This window comes from Cryptomeria japonica, chromosome 2, assembly GCF_030272615.1.
Source record: "Cryptomeria japonica chromosome 2, Sugi_1.0, whole genome shotgun sequence".
Lineage (NCBI taxonomy): Eukaryota > Viridiplantae > Streptophyta > Pinopsida > Cupressales > Cupressaceae > Cryptomeria > Cryptomeria japonica.
In genome coordinates, this window is record NC_081406.1 from 400,017,331 (window position 1) to 400,038,032 (window position 20,702).

Here is a 20,702-nt window from a genome sequence, read left to right on the forward strand (position 1 = left end):
GTAGCCTCTATCTTATAGTTCTTAGTCAGGAATTTCATTCGAAATTACCCCTTGAAGTCACGCAAGCATGATTAAGGCCTATAGCCTGACAAGGTACCGAAACAAGTTGAAGTTGTGTAAACGTGATTGAGACCACGAGGCCCTACAAAATGCCCAATATGAGAGATCTCAAAGAGAAAACTCAAATAATCCCGTCCTCTAAGACTTTAATCACTAGAGGCCTATTTATTATAGTGAGTTGGAATACTCAGGTCCAGCTGTATGCTCAGGTCCAGTTGTACTCACTTGGGTCATTCTCACAGGGTGATCACTTTTACCCACTATGATAGGCCTACTAAAGGTACACAAATCTCAAAACTTAGAAAAAGCTTTGAGGGTCTAGATTTCTAATTGTCTATAAAAGACAAGAGCATACTCTCCTACCTCGTAGATTTTTCTTCAAACACAAAAGACAAATTTGTTCATTAACCAAATAGGAATTTAAGTGCCTAAAAAATGAACTTTAGAGAATACACGATATTTGGTCGATTCTTTTAGGCAACCTGCAAGAACAACACATTAGTAGTCATTTTTCTTTTGATTCTTTGACAGGCGTATGCTCGATTGATGTATTCTTTGACAAGCGTTCTGTAGAAAACTAGTTAGGCTGTGAAAATCTCAGGCAGATAGAAGACAGACCAGGGTTAGCATCAACGTTAGTAAAATCCAAATTTCATTCACGAAAAACCATGAAAATTATACTATTTTTGAAACGATAAAACATAAATTCGTACGACAATATATACCTTATCATACGAGTATTCTCACAGACCCAAACGACAAAACACAAAATCAAATATTTAGAGCAGGAACTCGTACAAGTATCTTCTCTGAACCGAATGACAAAATACATGACTTGACAGAACTTTGTACGATGAAGGAGGGATTTTCGTATGATCTTTCACAGAGACTGTATGAATGAGACTTGAAAAATAAAGAAATAATTTTGAGGTCGAAGGATTGAATTCCAAGCCCCACGGTGGGCACCAAAAATGTGTGCAAAGTGGATCGTATCTATATTTGGAATACACAACACTTCAATCAAGTCATTAGATGCATGGTTAGTAAATCAATCAACAATGAACAATAAACCATCACAAAGTGACCTATTGCCTTCTAGTAGATGCGGGTTTAAGTCTTGCTCTCAGATTTCTATATGTAATTCCAGTGACTAGACAACACCTAAACGAAGGATTTAATCTATATGAGTACGAATTTGAATAAATGTTAGGCTAACATGATTAAGCTATGAATAAATATTAAGCTAAATGATTTAACAAACATGTAATAACTAATATGCAAATATTCTCGATATGAAATCTTAGTGAACCTAGAGAAAAAACAACATAATAACAATATATTCTCCAGGATCCTTGATTAGGAGATGAGAGCCTGAATTTATAGAAAATTCAGAAAGAAACCAACGGATGAGATCAAATGTTGATGAGTGGTCAAGATTTTCCAAGAGGAAGCACAATCCAGGTGAATTGATGTGATTGGCTGCTTTTCTCAGTTTTAAAAGAAATTGAACTAAAATTAAGATAAAATAAAAAAAAACTGATTTATTCTCTATTTCATTCAATTTTGAGATTTAATTGTTTTAATTGCTTTTCTGACATTTTTTTCAATTTTTAATTTGATTTTCAAGATTATCTCCATTTGATTCGTTTTTCTCAATTTTTAATTGTTTTTTCCAATTAATTTCCTTTTTTGTGATTTAATGGCAAATTGATTTATTTAATTAAATATACTAGGATGTTTAATAAAATAAATCGGATAACTGTTTAAAAATGATTTACTTGAAATGATCAATTAATTAAATATATATTTAATTAATTCAGAGTGATTAATTTTCCATGTGACATTTGATGATTTAAGAAATTAATTGTGTGGTCAAGATTAATTTTAATTGCCTTTGGTTAGGACCTTGGTGATTTTGTCGAGGTTAGGGGCCCATGGTTTAGATGACCATTTTTAGGGTATTACAAGAACTAGTCGACAACAATACCTTTGAGTGTTTCAATGAACAACCTTACTGAAATGTCTTCATTTTCAACACCAAGAATCCTACATGCAATGTAGAAGGTAGTGATGTGTTCATCTAGATGTTGTTTTCCATCTCCATAGAACTTGGGGAAGTTCTTTTGCGAGCCATCAGGAAGAGCATGTAGAGGTGGAGTCAGATCCAATGGACCAAAGGCATTCCCCCAGGGACCTTGAGGAGCCGTTTTACATGTCCTTTGTGAAAACTTGACAAATTTCAAGAAAATAAATTACAATGAATAAGATACTTGTATAATTCAACCAAAAGCATGAGGCCTTTGGATGCATATCGTATCCCCAGTAGAATCGCCAAAGCTTGTTGGTTGAAAATTTTGCAAACTACATAAGTTTACAAAATTCTGGTTTTAGCCATAGTGTGTGAGATTGAATGTCCCCTAATTTTTAAGAGAAGACACCCACTTTAACTTACTACTCTACCTTTCTAGAACAAGATACAACTTTTGATTTCTAATCTAAACTTGGGCGTTGCATCATCCTATCATCTTTTCAGAATAAATGTTATTTTCATCTTTCTTTAGGAAAGAATTTACAATATAGATCAGCAATAATTCTTACAATTTCAATATTACAAATTAACTCAAAATGTATGAATGATCAAAATACAAATAAGTAAAGAATCAAAGTTTCTATAAAGGCCCAAAGTCCTTTGTTCCTTCTCTGAGACAGGGAAGAGTGCTTAAGTTCAAAGTCTTAAAATCATTGTTTTCCTATCAACCTTTCTTCAAATAAATCCTGTAACCCAAAGTGTTAACTAAGAAAATCAAAGTAAAGCACAAAGTCTTTAGCTTGATTCCTTATTAAAACTTTTGATAATTTTTTCCAAAAATAATGAAAAGGAGCTCAAAGCCTTCAAATCACAATCTTCTTACAAAGATGACAAAACAAAGCACAAAGTCTTTGAAATGCTATCTTACTATAATTCAACTAATTTTAATCTTGAAAGTGCCAATATGAAGCTCAAAGTGATGAATCAATGATGAATAGTTAGTACCAAACCAATACTGAGAGGGGGGAGGGGGATGAATCAGTATTGATAAAAACACTTTTCCTTGAACCGGTTTTAACTGAGAACACTACACTTTGATTGGCAAGCAATAACACCAGTCTAAACCAGATTACTATCAGTTAAGCACGGTGAAAGACATAAACTGGTAACTCAGCTTTCCACACAATCTAACATCTTATTTCCACTTCACCCATATGCATACACTAGTAATACTTCAACTAAAATGTAAAGACTTACTGGTTCAACATGCTTTACCACTTAACAAAGAATAACAAAGCATCACATGAAAATCATCACACATAACACACATATTTTTCACGTGGAAACCCAACTGGGAAAAACAACGGTGGGGATGAATACCCACAAGCTGTTCTTTGAACCCTTTTGAAGTCCACTCTGTTAGGAGCCTGGTCTGGTTAAAGACTTTACAATAGGTTCTATTAGGAATCGATCCTGTTAGAGATCACCCAGTTAAGGGATGGCTAAAATACCTAGTTAAGGGTTAAACCCTGTTAAAGGTTACCTTGTTAGAGGATTTTTTTGAACTCAATGATTTTGAGTCACCATACTAAAGGATTTATAGCAAGCCGGTTAAAGCTACCCTATTAAGGGATTTTCCAACTATTGAAGTGGTTAGGGGTCAACGAGTATTACAATGATTTGGTAACAACACTCAATGCCAATGCAGATCCACTTTAGTTCCTTCCTTCTGCACTCACACTCTGCAAGTATCTATTCTCTTATCTGGTCTAGCAAGAATCATGTATCTTTGCACTTAGATACACACACAACATTTGCCAACAACCTCAACATGAAAAACAACATCAAACTTATAGGAAACAGATAGGTCAGTACCATAAACCCTAAACCTTAAACATTTAGGTTAAGCAATTCAGTCAGTTCAATCCTAACCATTGATCATATTGCATTGATTACAACAGTCTTGAACAGATCTCAAGACATTCTCCATCATTCATTCTTCACCGCTTCTTGGAGGCTGATAACCCATCACACGTTCTCCAATGTTTACATAGGCACATTCCCGAGGTAGATAGGATCAATCTCCTTCATGCAAGATCCTTCATGCACACAAGGCTAGCGTGGCAACACAATCTGTTCTTCATTACAATGCTAACACATCACACAATGTCATCGGTTGAATCACATAGGAATAGAACACTTCAACCGAAAACCTTGAAGCTAAGACTACCAACCGGTAGTCATACCATATGAAACCTTGATACAAAACATTCCATATACCAGTTCACATTCCAACATACCAGTTCACTTGGACAAACATACCGCTTCACTTTTTCACATATACCGGTTCACATTTGAACATATCAGTTCACTTGGACAGACATACCGCTTCACTTTTTCATATATACCGGTTCTCTTGCAAGTGCTTACTTCAATATACCAATTCACTCTTCATCATATTGACATCAATGACAACATATAATATCATCATGTCAACATACTCTGCACATATGCCAAACAATCTCCCCCTTTGGCATTGATGGCAATATACAGAAATATCTCTGAGCATCACATCTTCTCCCCCAATACTATAGAGATCTTCTCCGCTTCACATCTTCTCCCCCTTTGACAACACTGCCAAAGTGAAGGCATAAACATCTATGTTCTACTATGCTGCTCCCCCTAAGGAGTAGCATCCTTCAACACAACAATCCTGAGAAAAATATATCAATGTAAGTCTTGATTGATGTGAAGCAAACACCTTTAGTTGACCTCTTGAAGGGGCAACACCCCTAATTCACCTCTCAAATAGGTAAAGGTAGCCTTCGGTAGAGGCTTGGTGAATATGTCTGCTAACTGCTCTGTACTGGAAACATTATCCAGGACAACTTCTTTGTTCTAAACCTTTTCCCTTAAGAAATGATATTTAAGCTCAAAGTGCTTGGTTCTAGAATGTAAAACCAGATTCTTAGAGATGTTAATCGCACTTGTGTTGTCACAAAATATACTTACCGGCTCAAATATAGGAACTTTGAAGCCATTTAATACATGCTTCATCCAAATTATCTAGGTGCAGTTCATAAATGCTGCAACATACTCCGCTTCTCTTGTAGACTGAGAGATACAACTCTATTTCTTACTCATCCATGAGACTAGTCTTCCACCAAGAAAGAATGCACCACCAGTTGTGCTCTTCTGATCATCCACATTACCAACCCAGATAGCATCTGTAAACACTTTCAGGTTGAAATCATTACTATATGGATACCATAATCCATAGTCAATAGTTCCCTTCAGATATCTTGGAATCCACTTGACTACTACAAAGTGGGATTCTCTTGTGCTTTTCTGGAACCATGCAACAATGCCCACTGCATGTGCAATGTCTAGTCTACTATGTACTACATAGTGCAATTTACCAATCATTGATCAGTATTCCTTCTCATTTACCAACCCTGAGTCATCCTCTTTGGATAATTTACAACTGGTCACCATCGGTGTACCAACTGGTTTGTTGTCTTCCATGCCAAAGGTCTTCAACACCTCTTTGATATATTTGTAGTGAGTGATAAAGATTCCATCTTTCATTTGTTGAATTTGTAGTCCAATGAAGAACTTAATCTCCCTTATAACTAACATCTCAAACTCCTTTTTCATCTCATCTGCAAAATCATGACTCATCTTGTCATCTCCTCCAAAGATTATGTCATCAACAAATACCTCACAGATCAGGATCTGATCTCCTTTCAACTTCAGGTAGATATTACTATCCTCACTTGTTCTCTCAAATCCAATCTTCACAAGATGGGAGTGCAAGTGTTCATACCATGCTCTAGGTGCCTGCTTTAGTCCATACAAGGCCTTATGTATCCTACACACCATGTCACTATCTTCTGATAGGGCAAACCCATCTAGTTGCTCTATATACACCTCCTCTTCAAGTATTCCATTCAGGAATGTAGACTTTACATCCATTTGACATACTTTGAATCCCTTGAATGCTGCATATGCAAGAAGCATATGAACTTTTTCCAATCTGGCTACCAGAGCAAAGGTTTCTCCATAGTCTTCTCCTTCTTCTTGCGCATATCCTTTACACACCAATCTGCCTTTGTTTCTAACCACTGAGCCATCTTCATTCAGCTTATTTTTCAAAACCCATTTGGTGCCAATGAAATTTTTATACTCTGATCTGGGTACCAAAGACCATGTACCATTATTTTCTATCTGGTCAAGTTCCTCTTCCATTGCCTTGATCCAGTCTTTATCTTTATGTGCCTCTCTGAATGTTTTAGGCTTAAATTCAGAGATCATGCAAGAGTTTTCTCTGATCTTTCTTCTTGTAAGAATTCCTACATCCTTGTCTCCTATGATCTATTTTGGATCATGATTCAACTTTACATACCTAGGAATGATCTTAGTTGTTTCCTCTTGCTTTTCTTCTTCATCCTCATCTCCATCAGTATCAGCATCTACCGGTATAGGAGCATTGTTACTGGTGCTTGGTTGTTTTGCAACCAGTTCCCAGAAGGTTACTACTGGTTCATCTCCTACATGCTTACTGCTGGTTTCCTCAGATTTCTTAGAGGTTTCATCAACTCTAACATTGATGCTTTCAACAATTCTCTGAGTCCTATTGTTGAAACTTTTGAGAGCTTTGCTCTTTGTGGAATACCCTAGGAATATTCCCTCATCACATTTAGCATCAAACTTGCTCTGATGTTCACTCCTCTTGATATAACATCTACTACCAAACACTCTGAAGTAGCTTACCATTCGTGTCTTACCGGTCCAATACTCATAAGGTGTTTTATCCTTGCCCTTTTTGATCAGTACTTGGCTCATTGTGTAGACTGCAGCGCTCACCACTTCTCTCCAAAAGGTGTGAGCAACCTTTCCTTGGATCAACATAGTTCTAGCTACTTCAACCACAATCCAGTTGTTTCTTTCTGCTAGGCCATTCTGATGTGGAGTCCGGGGGGCATGCCATTCACTTCACATTATTGGTTGAATTCATTGGAAGTGAATTCTCCTTCTTGATCAATTCTTAAGCACTTAATCCTCTTCCCGCTTTCTTTTTCTACAAGTGCTCTGAAGGCTTTGAACTTTCCAAAAGCTTCAGATTTATCCTTCAAGAATGTGAACCACATCCTTCTTGATCAATCATCATTAAGAATCATAAAATACCTATCTCCTTGCACACTCCTAGTTTTCATAGGACCACACAAATTAGTATGCACAAGATCAAGTAAATTGTCTGCAGTGAAAGGTTTACCTTTGAAGGTTGAGGAAGACATTTTCCTCAGTTGACACTCTCTGCACAAAGGATTTTCTGGTTTGCTCAGTATAGGCAATCCTCTAACTGCCTTGATCATACTGGCCTTCACAATATTGTCAAAGTTTACATGGCAGAGTCTCCTATGCCATATCCAACTATCCTCAAACTTAGCCATAAGACATGTACTGACATTAGCATTTAGCTGAAATAGGTTACCTTTGGTCTGCATACCGGTAGCCATCAATTCAACATTCTTTCCCTTGATTTTGCACACTCCATTTCTGAATTCCAGAGTGATTCCATTATCTTCAAAGTCTTCTCCTTCTTCTTGGGCTTATCCTTTACACACCAATCTGGCTTTGTTTCTAACCACTGAGCCATCTTCATTCATCTTATTTTTTAAAACCCATTTGGTGCCAATGACATTTTTATACTTTGATCTGGGTTTCAAAGACCATGTACCATTCTTTTCTATCTGGTCAAGTTCCTCTTCCATTGCCTCGATCTAGTCTTCATCTTTATGTGCCTCTCTGAATGTTTTAGGCTCAAATTCAGAGATCGTGCAAGAGTTTTCTCTGATCTTTCTTCTTGTAAGAATTCCTGCATCCTTGTCTCCTATGATCTGTTTTGGATCATGATTCAACTTTACATACCTAGGAATGATCTTAGTTGTTTCCTCTTGCTTTTCTTCTTCATCCTCATCTCCATCAGTATCAGCATATACTGGTGTAGGATCACTATTACTGGTGCTTGGCTCTTTTGCAACCAGTTCCCAGAAGATTACTACCGATTCATCTCCTACATGCTTACTGCTGGTTTCTTCAGATTTCTTAGAGGTTTCATCAACTCTAACATTCATGCTTTCAACAATTCTCTGAGTCCTATCGTTGAAACTTTTGAGAGCATTTCTCTTTGTGGAATACCTTAGGAATATTCCCTCATCACATTTAGCATCAAACTTGCTCTGATGTTCACTCCTCTTGATATAACATCTACTACCAAACACTTTGAAGTAGCTTACCATTGGTGTCTTACCGGTCCAATACTCATAAGGTGTTTTATCCTTTCCCTTTTTGATGAGTACTTGGTTCATTCTGTAGACTGCAGTGCTCATTGCTTCTCTCCAAAAGGTGTGAGCAACCTTTCCTTGGATCAACATAGTTCTAGTTGCTTCAACCATAGTTCGGTTGTTTCTTTCTGCAAGGCCATTCTGCTATGGAGTCCGAGGGGCATGCCATTCTCTTCATAGTATTGGTTGAATTCACTAGAAGTGAATTCTCCTCCTTGATCAGTTCTTAAGCACTTAATCCTCTTACCGCTTTCTTTTTCTACAAGTGCCCTGAAGGCTTTGAACTTTCCAAAAGCTTCAGATTTGTCCTTCAAGAATGTGAACCACATCCTTTTTGAGAAATCATCAGTAAGAATCATAAAATACCTATCTCCCTGCACACTCCTAGTTTTCATAGGACCACACAAATCAGTATGCACAAGATCAAGTAAATTGTCTGCAGTGAAAGGTTTACCTTTGAAGGTTGAGGAAGACATTTTCCTCAGTTGACACTCTTTGCACAAAGTATTTTCCGGTTTGCTCAGTATAGGAAATCCTCTAACTACCTTGATCTTACGGGACTTCACAATATTGTCAAAGTTTACATGGCAGAGTCTCCTATGCCATATCCAGCTATCCTCAAACTTAGCCATAAGACATGTACTGACATTAGCATTTAGATGAAATAGGTTACCTTTGGTCTGCATACCGGTAGCCATCAATTCACCATTCTTTCCCTTGATTTTTCACACTCCATTTCTGAATTCCAGAGTGATTCCATTATCTTCAAATTCTTCTCCTTCTTCTTGGGCATATCCTTTACACACCAATCTGGCTTTGTTTCTAACCACTAAGCCATCTTCATTCAACTTATTTTTCAAAACCCATTTGGTGCCAATGACATTTTTATACTCTAATCTGGGTACCAAAGACCATGTACCATTCTTTTCTATCTGGTCAAGTTCCTCTTCCATTGCCTTGATCCAGTCTTCATCTTTATGTGCCTCTCTGAATGTTTTAGGCTTAAATTCAGAGATCATGCAAGAGTTTTCTCTGATCTTTCTTCTTGTAAGAATTCTTCCATCCTTGTCTCCTATGATCTGTTTTGGATCATGATTCAACTTTACATACCTAGGAATGATCTTAGTTGTTTCCTCTTGCTTTTCTTCTTCATCCTCATCTCCATCAGTATCAGCATCTATTGGTGTAGGAGCACTGTTACTGGTGCTTGGCTGTTTTGCAACCAGTTCCCAGAAGGTTACTACCGGGTCATCTCCTACATGCTTACTATTGGTTTCCTCATATTTCTTAGAGGTTTCATCAACTCTAACATTGATGCTTTCAACAATTCTCTAAGTCCTATTGTTGAAAATTTTGAGAGCTTTTCTCTTTGTGGAATACCCTAGGAATATTCCCTCATCACATTTAGCATCAAACTTGCTCTGATGTTCACTCCTCTTGATATAACATCTACTACCAAACACTCTGAAGTAGCTTACCATTCATGTCTTACCGGTCCAATACTCATAAGGTGTTTTATCCTTGCCCTTTTTGATGAGTACCTGGTTCATTGTGTAGACTGCAGTGCTCACCACTTCTGTCCAAAAGGTGTGAGTAACCTTTCCTTGGATCAACATAGTTCTAGGTGCTTCAACCACAGTCCAGTTGTTTCTTTCTGGTAGGCCATTCTGTTGTGGAGTCCGGGGGGCATGCCATTCTCTTCACAGTATTGGTTGAATTAACTGGAAGTGAATTCTCCTCCTTGATTAGTTCTTAAGCACTTAATCCTCTTACCGCTTTCTTTTTCTACAAGTGCTCTGAAGGCTTTGAACTTTCCAAAAGCTTCAGATTTGTCCTTCAAGAATGTGAACCACATCCTTCTTGAGCAATCATCAGTAAGAATCATAAAATACGTATCTCCCTGCACACTCCTAGTTTTCATAGGACCACACAAATCAGTATGCACAAGATCAAGTAAATTGTCTGTAGTGAAAGGTTTACCTTTGAAGGTTGAGGAAGAAATTTTCCCCAGTTGACACTCTCTGCACAAAGGATTTTCCAGTTTGCTTAGTATAGGCAATCCTCTATCTACCTTGATCTTACTGGCCTTCACAATATTTTCAAAGTTTACATGGCAGAGTCTCCTATGCCATATCCAGCTATCCTCAAACTTAGCCATAAGACATGTACTGACATTAGCATTTAGCTGAAATAGGTTACCTTTGGTCTGCATACCGATAGCCATCAGTTCACCATTCTTTCCCTTGATTTTGCACACTCCATTTCTGAATTCCAGAGTAATTTCAGTATCATTCAGTTGAGCAACACTCAAAAGGTTGTGTCGGAGACCTTCTACCCAATACACATTGCCAGCACTGCTTCTTCCATTCAGAGAGATGGACCCTCTTCTTTTTACCATACATGGTGCATCATTAACAAATAAAACCACACCACCATCATACTCTTCTAGAGATAGAAACTTACTCTGGTCACCAGTCATATTGTGAGAACAACCATTGTCAATAATCCACTCATTCGAGTTATCAAAGCGGGAGACAAGAGCCTTCTTGTCTAACACATCTTCCTTGACTGCTACAAACACAATATCTTCATTTTCTTCATCTTCTGATTCCTCATCAGTGACACCTTCATCAACTGCTACAAAATATTTTCTCCGGTTTCCTCCTATGAACTTCTTGAACCTCTCTGGTTTATCCTTGTTCTCACCATTAGGTTAGTTTACAGCAATGTGTCCTATCCGGTTACAAGAAAATAATTTCAAAGGAAGCTTGCCTTTGTATTTACCGGTTCCCTTGGGAAGTCTCTTGGCAAGAAGAGCTTCAAATTCCATCAGGATCTCCTCATCATCCATTTCTCTACATTGTCTTGGTTCACCACTGGTATTAGCTTTTTTGCCTTTTCTAGATGGTGCAACAGATGCTCTAAAGGCTTATTCAGTCTTCTGAATACTACCATCATAATTATTTAGCTCATAAGTTGTTAACTTTGCAATGATGGAGTCCAGGGATACCTTTGTCTTGTCTACAGACCTCAACTCCTGAATAGCAGCAACCCTTATTGCATAGACTGGTAATAAGGATCTCAAAACTTTGCTAACAACAGTGGAATCTTCCATTTTACCACCTGCACTCTTGATATCTCCAACAACAATTTTGATTCTTATTCCATATTGTTAAATGGTCTCTCCTTCAACCATCCACATGTCTTCAAACTTTCCCCTAAGGCTTTCTTCCTTAGCTTGTTTCACATGCTCATCACCGCCATAGATATTCTCAAGGGCATCCCATACTTCTTTGGGATTCTCTTTGTCCTGAACATCAATAAACTCAATGTCAGATAAACTGCTAATTAGGGCTTCCATGACTTGCCCATTCTCCTAAATCTCTCTCTTTTGATCATCAATGAGAGTACCAGTAGGGATAACATAACCATTCTCAACATAGCTCAAATTTTGAGCACCCATGCTTCTGATGTATATATTCATTCTGTCCTTCCATATTTTAAAGTTGTCTCCGTTGAACTTTGGACCTTCCCTCTTCATCATTAGAGTAGGATCTTTACCTCAAGCAGTTAAGCTTACAACATAGAGGACCTGGAGGATGTTCTGATACCAATTGATGAATAAATGATGAACAGTTAGTACCAAACCAATACTGAGAGGGGGGCGGTGAATTAGTATTGATAAAAACACTTTTCCTTTAACCGATTTAACTGAGAACACCACACTTTGATTGGTAAGCAATAACACCGGTCTAAACCAAATTACTACCGGTTAAGAACAGTGAAAGACATAAATAGTAACTCAACTTTCCACACAATCTAACGTCTTATTTCCACTTCACCCATATGCATACACTAGTAATATTTCAACTAAAATATAAAGACTTACTGGTTCAACATGCTTTATCGCTTAACAGAGAATAACAAAGCATCACATGAAAATCATCACACATAATTCACATATTTTTCACATGGAAACCCAACTGAGAAAAACCATGATGGGGATGAATACCCAAAAGTTGTTCTTTGAACCCTTTTGAAGTTTGCTCTATTAGGAGCCTGGTCTGGTTAAAGACTTTACAATAGGTTCTATTAAGAACCGATCCTGTTAAAGATCACTCGGTTAAGGGATGGCTAAAATACCCAGTTAAGGGTTAAACCCTGTTAAAGGTTACCTTGTTAAAGGATTCTTTTGAACTCAATGATTTTGAGTCACCATGTTAAAGGATTTACATCAAGCCGGTTAAAGCTGCCCTTTTAAGGGATTTTCCAACTGTTGAAGTGGTTAGAGGTCAACAGGTATTGCAATGATCTGGTAACAACACTCAATGCCAATGCAGATCCACTTTAGTTCTTTCCTTTTTCACTCACACTTTGCAGGTATCTATTCTCTTATCTGGTCTGACAAGAATCATGTATCTTTGCACTTAGATACACACACAACATTTGCCAACAACCTCAACATAAAAAACAACATCAACCTTATAGGAAATAGATAGGTCGGTAGCATAAACCCTAAACCTTAAACATTTAGGTAAAGCAATTCAGTCGGTTCAATCCTAACCGTTGATCATATTGCATTGATTACAATAGTCTTGAATAGATCTCAAGATGTTCTCCATCGTTCATTCTTCACCGCTTCTTGGAGGCTGATAACCCATCACGCGTTCTTCACTGTTTACAAAGACTTCACACATTCCCGAGGTAGATAGGATCAATCTCCTTCATGCAAGATCCTTCATGCGCACAAGGCTAACGTGGCAACACAATTTGTTCTTCATTACAATGCTAACACATCACACAGTGTCATTAGTTGAATCACGTAGGCATAGAACACTTCAACTAGAAACCCTAAAGCTAAGAATACCAACCGGTAGTCATACCATATGAAACCTTGATACAAAACATTCCATATACCGGTTCACATTCCAACATACTGGTTCACTTGGACAAACATATCGCTTCACTTTTTCACATATACCGGTTCACATTTCAACATACCGGTTCACTTGGATAGACATACCGCTTCACTTTTTCATATATACCAGTTCTCTTGCAAGTGCTTACTTCAATATACCAGTTCACTCTTCATCATATTGACATCAATGACAACATACAATATCATCATGTCAACATACTCTGCACATATGCCAACACAAAGCCTTCAAAATGATATCACATTCACCAATTCCTAATTATATTAACAATAGTTGAAATATGACACAAAGTTCACAAGCCAACAATTGCTTCTACTCTTTAATAATATTTCCACAACAACACCTTAACTTGAGAAAAAATAGGAATTTATAACAAGAATGGCATAAGAACACTCTCACCATAAACCACAAATAAATCCAACACAAAGTTTGGATGCCAAAGCTTTCTTCTTATTTGATCAAGTTTGTAAAATAACAATAGGAACACAAAGTTTCACTTTTTCTCTTCACTTTGACTAAGTTTTGTTGCATAAGATTAAAGATTAAGATACAATGAAAATCCTACTATATATAGAGGAGAGGTGTGGCATGAAAATAGGAAAAATACAACTAATTTGTGACTAAGTCAAAAGTAGAGACCTATTTGACTTACGACACGTGTAGTCCTACATGTGTACTAGTGCATACATGGAATGATACTTGAGGTGTCGAAACCTTATTACAAAATGACACTTGAAGTGTCGATTGAAATTATAAAATGACTAAGTGTTTGAAGGAACATCTTCATTATCATCATCCTTCTTCAAAAAATATTCATATTGTTTACAAGGTAGTTTGTATTTCAGATTCATTCAATGTGTGGAATTTGGCATCTAGAGTGGAGTGCAGTATTGATTTGAGGAATTCCCAAAGTTGGAAAAAAATACCAAAAAAGAAAATAGGGGTTACTTTGGTGCAATTCGGGTTTATAAACCCAATTTACACCAAAAGGGTGACTGGTACAAATCAGGGTTATAACCCCAACTTACACAAAGAAGGGCGACTTTGGTGCAAATCAAGGTTATAAACCCGATTTACACCAAGAAGAGGGACTTTTGCAAATCATGGTTATAAATCCAATTTATAGAAAGAAAAGGGACTTTGGTGCAAATCAATATTATAAACTTGATTTATACAACAAAAAAAACTAACTCCTAAAAAGAGAATTTGACAGTCTTTTAGATTTGACAAATTGAGACTCAAGTCAAGATGATTTATCGAGATCCTGACTACACATGAGGGGGTTTGACAAGCGCCTTGACATGCATGCTTAGAGGGTGTGGGCTAAAAATTGGACAAAATTTGTAGGGTTTATTCCACAATTTTGAGCAAGCCAAAATTGATAACAGATTTGTTGAATGACCTTTGCTCATAGTGTGGACACTAGTATCATACCGATCAAAAGTTGTGTTGAAGTCCTTGGTTACTCTCAACCCTCTAGTCAAGTCAATCATTCCATTCCTATGCATACATCCTTGCCTAGTGTGCCTACATTTACATCTTTTATCATGACTACTTCCACACAAAATTTTAATCTCACACATGTTAGTCATTGGGGAAATCTAGTTAATCAATATTCTTACATACCTCCTTTCGTGAGTCTTCCATTTGTGTCACAATCATCTCCCATAGCTACATACCACAATGTTCCACCTCCTTATTGTCAACCTCCACCTACATATAACAATATTACACCTCCATCACAATCCAACATGTCCAATTTCAATCCATCCACGAAAGCAACCATCAATAATCTTGCCCAAATTATTACATCCCCACAACATCAATTGGCTTCCATTACTTAATCCAAGTTCAATGTTCCCACATTTTACATAGGGAGCCCATCATCTAATGACATTGTTTGTGAACTTCCCCCTAAGTATATGGAAGTCCCTCAATTAGAGTTTTCAAATGGAAAAGGTGACCCCTTGACTCGTGAAGACATTTCAAACTTTGTGTACTGATTTTTCTCATGAAAAAAGACTTATGGCTAAATTGTTTAATAGAACCTTTAGAGATAAATCCTTGCTTGATGGTATTGCTCTTTGTCTCCTTTTTTTTTTTTTTGATAGGTAATTGGCCGAAGCCTGAATAGCTTTTGACTGGAGCTATGAACTAGTGGGGCCACAGTAGGGGGCCCCATCCCCATTACATATCTTTGAATTATTATTATTATTGTTTTTGTTGTTGTTGTTGTTGTTGTTGTTATTGTGTTTGATTAGATTGACCCCAAGACCTTCCCCATCCTATGGAAGGCCAAGAGTCACAGCTTAGAATTCCTCTTTAGATGTCCCTATTGGGTGGACCTCTTTGTCTCCTTATTATATTACCTCATCTGGACAATTGGCTAATGCTTTCATTCAACAATTTCAAAATAATATTGATTCTAAAATTAATTTTACTGAATTGGTTCATTGTAAGCAAGGATTTAAAGAAAAACCGATTGATTTTATTGGCAGATATAAACATTTGCATTCTCAAATTTCTTATCAAGTACCTAATCATGATGTTCAAATAATTTTTATTGATAATTTACAAAAAGACATTTTTTATAAGATTCTATTTTCTAAGTTTACTTCCTTTATGCAATTGTGTGTAGTGCTTCATAATTATCAGCTTCAAATGAGTCAATTTGAATCATCTTCTTCAATGGCTCTAGTTGATAAGAGTGAGGGTGCTCAACAATCATGTGCTAAGTCTAAACCCAACAAAGGTCACATCAAGATAAATGACAACATCAACACTCAAGTGGAAAACGCGACACAAGTGTGGCCCATTTATCCAAATACTTTAGAAAATAATTAACTCCTCTTTCTGAGTCTTTACATAGTCTAATGTCAAGGTTGATAAATACTAATGTGTTGAAACTTCCTCCCAAGAAGCCAATTAACACTTCTAAACCATTGCCACCCTATCATGATCCCAAAGCCTTTTATCAATATCACCAACAATCTGGCCATGATACCAAGAAATTTTACACGTTTAGGAATAAGATTCAAGAGTTCATTGATAATAATACTATATTTGTAGCTGGTGTGAATGAAAAAGGAGACAAGTTTGCAGCTCCTAATCAAAATCTCCAAATCTTCACCAATACTTTTCCTTCTCACTCTACCAATGTTGTGGAATCTAAGTCTCTTGCCTTTTCTGTTGTTGACCTTGATATGGAATCTAACAATATTGTGAATCTTGTCGACAAACCTACACATCCTAAACACCTATGCATTACTTTTGATCTTAGTGGCACTATTGTTGCACTTGATGGCCCATTATATATCACTATGAAGATCAAATAAAAACTCTCACAAGGGGTGCTCATTGATCTAGTGTGTATGATAAATGTGATTACTCAAGAATATCTTTATATAAATTACAATTGAATCAAGTTACATATGATAAATCTAATGTTATGGTTAAGTTGTATGATTGTTTCTCTTGCCCTACTAGTGGTTCTATAGCTCTCCCTATTGAGGTTGGTACTAAGTGCTTAGACGAGACTTTTTCTATTATTCCTACATTGGATCAATTTCATATGAATTTGGGACATCCTTGGCTCTCTTCCATGAAAGCTATCCCTTCTACTATTCATAAATGTTTTGAAATTCCCTCATAATGACACGATCATAACAATTAATCATAGCCTTTACCAGCCCATAACGAAGCATGGTAATTTCACCCTTGATTGATTTTGACCTAAACAACTTGAACCTATTAAGCCTTGAAGTGACATCCTTTTCTTACCTTATCAAAAGTGGAAAAATGTGACGATAATGTCCTTGAGTAAGCCTAGAGATCCTATACCTTGGACATTCCTCCTCCTCAAAATTGTCCTAGTATTCTTGCTACTCTTTTTAGTCATCCTATATATGCCTCAGTTCCGCCTCCTATGTCATCTTACAAAAGAAAGCGCTTGGCATCTTATATATCTCAACCTAGTAGGCTTTCTCTCATTCCTCATCCTTTAAGGAAATAAAATAAGCCCATATCCATTGATCCTCAACCTTTGCAACCCTCAGCTAAAACTATAAGGAACCGTTGTGTGAGAGAACATCGATGAAGATGGCGTGCCAAAGCTCATGAGCTTGCTTCCCAAGCCATTTCCTCCCCGAAGAAACTAAATGTTCACTTGATCCCATTTTTCCATCCTTCACCTAACCATAGGGAGGAAGTTCAACTCAAATCACCAAAAATAAACATGCCTAGGAAAAATGATGGTTCAAGTTCTTTTTGTATTAGAGATCTTATTTTTATTTATCTATATGATAATATGGATGATGATGTTTATACTAACAATGTTGATTTAATGATTTTGATCATATGTATGAGCTTATTGATATTAATCATGATTTATCTTCACACTTTCCAAAAACATTAACCCTAGCTCCTAGTGACAAACAAAGTGACTCATCATTAGATCATGGTCCTTGTTTGGAACTTGCAGTAGTTTCATCTGTTGTGTTCTAAATTTGTCCCTCTTGTATCTTGTCTACCATACCTAAATGATTTTCAATAAGATTGGGAGGCAAATGATTTGCTTCACTAGCTTCATTCATGTAATAGATTCTCTTTTGGTTGTTTGCTTGTTCGTAATACACTTCTCCCATGATGTGTTGCTTGATATGTTTTTTTTTTAATGTTAGGATCTCTTTGGATTACCCTTGTTACTCCATTGGTGCAGGGTAATAAAGGGGCTGAATTTTTTGTGACATTCTTCTATTTGTATCTCCTTTCTTCTCTATGTTGTGCCTCATGTTGTCTACTTCGGGATGATGCAAAGTGTTGAGATCTCTTTTTTGTCTCTTACATGTTGACTCAAAACAACACTTGTGCTCTTCTTCCATCATTTTTGTAGTTCCACTATCTTTGGGGATTGAGTTTAATTTAATACAAATATTCTTGATATACATTATTCATCATAAGATCATACTGATGTTAGAGTTAGTGGATCCCTTATGTGCTTTGTCATATATGTTTTGTGACCATTATCCTTTGGTTTTTCCTTTCTTGGGGGCATCTCATTGTGGTAATGTTCTTGTCTTTTGGATGCATGCTACCTTGAATAAATTTCTCTTGATAAAGTGTTTCCAATCACTTTAACATGGGGGGATACACTCTGCTCAATGTCACACTTTATGCACAAACCATGACATGTTTTTGATACTCAAGTTACTTTGCAAACTAAGCCTTTTTCTTTGCAATTTGGTATTTTTCTTTTTCATGTCTCATAGTAAGTAAATCTTACTAGGATAGTACAACCATGGTTTCTCTCTCTTCTTGTTCCTTATGTTGTCCCTTTTATCTTTATATTAGACTAGTAACAACCTAAAGTCCTTGGGGTTTAGTTTGTCTTATCCTCTTTCATATCTTGGTGAAATGTTTTCAATGCAACTTTGTACTTCACCATGAGTATGCTTAGTCTCATACTGCACCTAAAGTGGGGGCTAAATGTAGCATTTTAAATGGTACTCACTTACAATTTATGTCCTCAGCTAGGCCTCACTTTGATGTCCTGGCTTTCAATGCTTGATTACAATGTTTATCCTACTCACACCACATTCCAAACTCCCATTTTGATCACCTTTCCATCTCCCCCTCTTTCTGGAATCCTGATTTTTAGGACCAGGGTGTTGGGCATGCTATTCCTAAGTTAGGACTAGGGTGGCCCATGCCCTGGTCCTCCTAATCAAGACCTAAATTGGGGCCTCATAACAATCATCTCAAATGAGTGGTAAATTTGATCCTATGTTAGCCTGCCTAAAAATTTAATTTGTTTTTAGATAGTCAAGTATAAAAGGAGGTATACTCATTTGTAACATGAAAACTTATTCTATGATCTCAATTACACTTTGGAAAAATTCAATTCAAGTGAGTAAGCAATCAGTCATTCATCAAGAATTAGAGCAGAAGTGAAATCAAGTTTATGTATTAAAAATGGCATCCATGATCAATGTTTTATGAAGACATCTTACATTTCAAACCTAAAACCTTTGTGTGAAGGCCAAATAAAACTTTATCAAGGTATACATTATTGTTTCATGCATCTCAGCATTTCCCTCAAATGGAAAGCATTTATTACAATATTTTATTATATTTATCAATTCAATTTCATGGTTAATTCAAAAATTGGGTGCCCCTTTACCCAATATCTTTCTCTCTCTTTCTGCATTCAAGATATAGGTGCAGAAGTTGTACTCGATAATTCCTACAGAGTCGATGTGATGAACGGGTTTATCTTTCAACAACAGAAAATTCAAAGGACCAAGGTGGATTTGTGCTACTTGGTCCTAAAAAATTAAGCCAGACTTTTGGGAACAGGTTCTAAAATCTTCTTTTACCCAGATCTCAGTTTGTGGCTCCATGAGATGTTTGTAGCAATCCGTTTGTGATGATTTAAATCTATTATTCATACTTTTACCTTGATTTCATAATTACATTCCAAATTCAACTAATAAAGAGGATAATCAATTCCAACTAGTGTATCCAATCAGAATCTCAATCCTTTCCCCATTGGGATTGAGCCTAGATCTATTGGGTTCACTCCTCTTTTAATGCATGTTGTGTTAATTGGGTAATTTAGTGGATATAGTTAGTGAAACCCTAACTCCTAATTTTCACAACATTACAAATTGTATTTGAATTATTCAAATATTGATGAGTAGACATTCAGATATGCATATACCAATGCACTTTTAAGCTTTATGCACTATGGTATGCTCTTATGTGCTCTTGAACACTCTTTTATGCTCTCATGTGCTTGTAAGATATTGTATGCCATTATGTGTCGGATGGGTGTTATATATGGATCAAAGGGAAGGGTAAGTTTATAGAGAAAGGTAAGTCTCTACTTTAACTTATCTATCGATAGTTAGCTCCAAAAGGTGATTTGAAAAAAGTTTATTTGATTTATCATTATATGCTTGCTATTTTATCATTATGTCCTACACTCTCTTCCATATCATGATATAGTTACATTAGCATCTAAAATATAGATATACCATGTTGCACGAAATTCCATCACATTGCTAATTTTAATTTACTAGGTAATATCATGTAGCATTGAGTATTATTAAATGAGAGAATTTTGGGGAAGCATAGTAGTTTGTGGTTGGGTGGTAAAACTCTCCAATGATGTTCTTTCTCATGGCCGGCTCAAGCATAGATCATGAGGATGGGGTTCCTTTCAAGATTGTCATTAGCTATGTACTTTATATTCTCATTGTATTCTACCTTATGGTATCTTGTAAAGGAAATAGTTTCCTGTTATTTAACTGAATTTATGGGCTTATGTAT